We start from the raw sequence: 5,000 nt of genomic DNA on the forward strand, positions 1-5,000 counted from the left end.
TAACCTCCCCTCCTCAAATCACGTGTTTCCTCTGCTCTAATTTGCTCTACTTCCCGACAAAATTCCCCTTCCCCCTCCCCCCCCCCCCTCCGTTCACCGCATCGTGACCGTGGCCTTGACGTGTGTGTGTAGGGGGGGGGGGGGGGGGGTCCGAGCGCCCGGATCTTGGGGGCTTCGTAAAGAGGTTTCCGGAGCGAATAACGTAAATAACCGTAACGTGGAAAGTTGACTCATGATCGAAGGGCCGTTGACAGCATTTCCTTACAATACCAGCAACACAGACTAATTACAGGGTTGAGCACCTGCCTCCGCGTTTTTTTTTGTTTTTTTGTCTTTCTTTCTTTCTTTATGTAGCGTACTGTAGTTATTCTCTCCCTCCCTCCTTCTCCCTCCCTCCCTTGCCTTGCCTTGCTTCACCTTGTCCTGCGTTCCCTTCCCTTCCCTTCCCTTCCCTCTCCCTTCCCTCTCCCTCCCTCTCCCTTTCCTTCCCTTCTCCTCCCTTCCCCTTCCCCATTCCCTTTCTCTTCCCCTCCCCTCCCCTCCCCTCCCATTACCTTTCCTCTCCTTCCCTCGTCCTTTCCTTCCCTTCTCTTCCCTTCCCTTCCCTTCCCTTCCCTTCCCCTTCCCTTCCCTTCCCTCCCCTCCCCTCCCCTCCTCTCCCCTCCCTTCCCTTTTCCTCTCCTCCCTTTTCCTTCCCATCCCTTCCCTCTCCCTCCCTCGTCCTTTCCTTCCCTTACCTTACCTTCCTTTCTCTTCACTTCCCTCCCCTTCCCTTGTCTTCTCTTCTCTTCTCTTATTTTCCCTTCCTTCCCCTTCTTCCGTCTCCCTCTCCCTCCCTCCAGTCGACCCCAAATTTCAGCGGAAGTGGTAGCCTTGCCATTCCTTGGGGCGGGTGTGGTTCAGGGGGGAACAGCTAAGATTGAACCACCCTTACCCCCTTTTTTTTTAACCTGTGTTATTTATACATACGTCTATAATCATTCTTAAAATAAACATGTAGTAACGTGTACAGAAAGATGTATGGGAAAACCTGATGAGGAAGTCTTGTCGTGTTCGAAACGTCGTGATTCAAAATTTCCTTCTGTTTCATTTCTTGCGGCTTTTTTGTATAATTGTATGTTTCTGTGAATTAGTGCATATACACATTCGCTTAGGTATATTATATGTTTGTTTGTTTTTGTTTATATATATATTTTTTTTTATATATTACACTTACTATTTTGATAAGCGTCATGGGCAAAACCTATAACGATGATCCGGCTTGAACTCGTTAAGCATAAACGGCTTTTGACTTGCATCGCTCCTCAAAAAAGGCTTTTAAACTTAAAAAAGGACAACGCATTTATATGTCATTCATAATTAATCACTTTTCAACGCCGGAAGAAAACACTTTTAAGACCTGCAGCTCACTTATCTCAAGGATAACCCAACGCCAGCCTTGGACTTTTTCGAGGAGTTACTAATCTCTGTTAACATAAATGCGTCGCAAATTGAGAAAATATATATATATTACCAGAGTGGAAGATATAAGAGGAATATTCCTTTATAAAGCTACCACATTCGTGTTGATTTTCATGATTGCACGTAGGATTTCTTCGTTTTATTTCAGTACTCAGATCCAAACATTTTTTATAGTGATGACTCCCCAGACTCGCTTAGTGTGTGTGTGTGTGTGTGTGTGTGACTGTCGCTTTCATACAGTCACACTATCTTATGCATTGTAAAATTCCTACATAATATTAACATATTACCATTATCAGAAGAAATTGCGTGTTTCATTTACGATATCTTCACTGTTTTAACTATCAATTTTATATCTTAATCCTAATTAAAGAGCGGTCGTTTGCTTTTGATGAATAATGAAGATATAACTTCAGTCTGTCTCGTACCTAAAAAAAATAGAAAAAAATATGGAAAAGCATTAGTGGCATATTACTCCAAAACAGAACTGGGAAATATGAAGGTCACAGTGTATTAAAAATGTAACGAATTCCATTGTCGATTTCGTAGAAGCGTTTCAGGTTAAAATGTCCTCCATCTTAAAAAAATAAACAACGGTTTATCTGGCCCTGCAGTGAATTTCTTCAGAAGTAGGTTATTTATGCTCTTGTATGTGTGTATTTTTTTTTTTTTTTAAGACATTTGATATAATCTCATTAATTACAATACGCATCGCCACTTCAACTCACGTAGCATGGCCACTCTTGCAGTTGGCAACGCTGACTGTGAATGTATACGAATTATCTTTTTCATGGCATAATAATCATAATCATGAGGTGTATTGACAGAAACCATCTGCCATGATACCATAACAATAAGTAAAAGTGAATGTTGCAGTGGATTACCCCCCCCCCCACTCGCACCCTCCCCGTTTCCCATCACACAAACAACCGCAGAACTGCCATCTCATTGTCACTGCCACGCACCACGACCATAAACTGCATACTCTGTTACTCTGCATGTTATCGCATATGATTTTGCGTGGAAGATAATTAAAGTTACTCTGTTGTACTGCATGGTGCTTCCATGCTGTCTTGACTGTCATCTGGCAGTCTGGTTCCATTCCCCCTGACCTGTTGAGGGGCGTGGCCATTCCTCTCTGGAATAGGAAAGGGGATCGTTGGGACTGTAACAACTACCGTGGCTTCATACTGCTTAGTATACCAGACAAGGTTTTCGCCCACATTTTTCTGAAGCGGATCCGTGACCACTTACTGAGGCACCAGAGACCGGAGCAGTCTGGATTCACTTCTGGCAAGTCTAGACGGCATCTTAGCGCTACGAGTCATTGTGGAACGCCGTCGTGAGTTTGGTCGTGGGCTGCTCGTAGCCTACACTCGAACTCAATCGGGTTATTGGTTTAATTGCAAGCTTATATACTGGTACTGAAAGTGTTGTAGGGCGGCCTGTCAAACTTCTTCTCTGTTAATTCAGGGGTGAGACAAGGCAGTGTCCTTGCACCAACACTTGCATGGACTGGATAATGGGCAGAACTATTATCCAAAGTCAGCGTGGAGCAACGCTGGGCAATATCAAGGTCACCGACCTCGACTTTGCCGATGATATTGCTATCCTGTCTGAGTCTCCGGAATCACTGATGTCTCTGGCCTGTTAGACCAAGGAGTCAGTAGACGGATTGGCCTGGTAGCAGGGGCCATGATCTCGATCAACATTTGGAGATGTCGGTACCTATGCAAAAGGACCAAGCTACGTGTTTTCAAGGCTTCGAAACTACCAGTTTTGCTCTATGGAAGCGACCCCTGGACGTGCCTTGGAATCCCGTCTTGATGCCTTTTGTAACAAGTCCCTACACCGGATCATGGGGTACCGTTGGCAGAACCATGTGTCCAACCTCTGGCTACACCGTGAGACCGGCATGAGACCTGTTACTTGCATAACCCAGGGCACCTAGCTCGTTACCCTGTGGATGACCCTGCCCATCAGGTTGTCTCTTTGCGAAATAATCATGGGTGGAGGAGTCCCGTGGGACGACCTAGGAGGTCATGGCTTGGACAGCTTCGACCAGTCCTATCGATAGTCCAAGGGCCTGCCTCGAGACTTGCCATGAGGGACCCCGCGGCTAGAAACGAAGGGTGAATGCGGCCATGCGACACCGTCGGCGTTAGCCCCCCAATGATGATGATGACGTTGTACTGCATATGATCTTGTGTGAAAGATAATTAAAGGTAGTCTGTTGCACTGCTTATGTTCTTGCGTAAAAACAATCATAAACATGATGTTACATCATAGCGGCGAAATCATTACGAGATTATGATAACGTTGAGACAAAAATCGAGCTGGCAGAGATGGAAATTACGATGATAATGTGCAATATGTGTAATTTGTCATTCTTTATCTTGTAGCATACTCGTGATTTTCACCTGGAGGGAAGCTAATGGTACAATGGAAATCTAAGACAAGCTATTTGATCCAATGAACTTTGATATAACGATACATTTATATTCAGTTGGTATTAAATTGATATTCAGTGACAAAAAAGTATCATCAAAATATTTATTTGTTATTGTTTAAAGTATATAGATAAACCATTCTTCGTTCATTCAGTTTATACGAAATATAGAAAACAAGGATAAAAACAAAAGAGTCTTATACACCTATGGGCATACATACAGGCTACATTCTATACGTTAATATACATGGATAAATGTATACAGAAAGACAGGTGATAGGCAGAGACATAGTGATAAATTGACATATTTTTTCATTCATGAAACGGAATGATCATTTGGCTGATCAGCCGTGGCATCCCAAACAATCATATTCAGGATATGGTTAGGGGCTATCAAGTAAGTAAAGAAGAGGCCTCTATTTTTTTTTTTTTTTTTTTTTCATTGTTCGCAGTTCCATCTAACTAGGAATGCTATCTATACCGTATGTTCAGTAGGATTAAACTTCCGCTAGACTTATTCTACATTTGAAGTTGCACAGATAAACGCCTTCTGCAGAAACCACTGCCCTGTTACCAGCAGCTTCACCTTAACCCTGGTACGGGGAGCTCATAGGGTACTATCCGTGAAGCCCAGGGCGCAGTTCTACGTCCTGCCCAGAACAGATATTGATTCATGTTCGTGCCATTACTAATGTGGTGTTTGGCGAACTACTTGGCGATAGACTCACCCACTACCGAGTGCACGCACAAATCGTGTGTGTGTGTGTGTGTGTGTGTGTGTGTGTGTGTGCATTCATGCACACATACACTGCCCACGCGCGCGCAAGAGCGATTTGGATCTTATATACATATATATATATATATATATATATATATATATATATATATAATATGTACAATGCAGGCGTACCATGGATTTCCTTGTTCCTGTAGTCTATTATACCGATAGCCTTGTCTGATGTTAAATCTTGCTTGACGCCTCTTCTATGTAAATCTCTCTCTCTCTCTCTCTCTCTCTCTCTCTCTATATATATATATATATATATATATATATGTATATATATACATATATACACACATATATATATAT

This window comes from Penaeus chinensis, chromosome 4 (assembly GCF_019202785.1).
Source record: "Penaeus chinensis breed Huanghai No. 1 chromosome 4, ASM1920278v2, whole genome shotgun sequence".
NCBI lineage: Eukaryota > Metazoa > Arthropoda > Malacostraca > Decapoda > Penaeidae > Penaeus > Penaeus chinensis.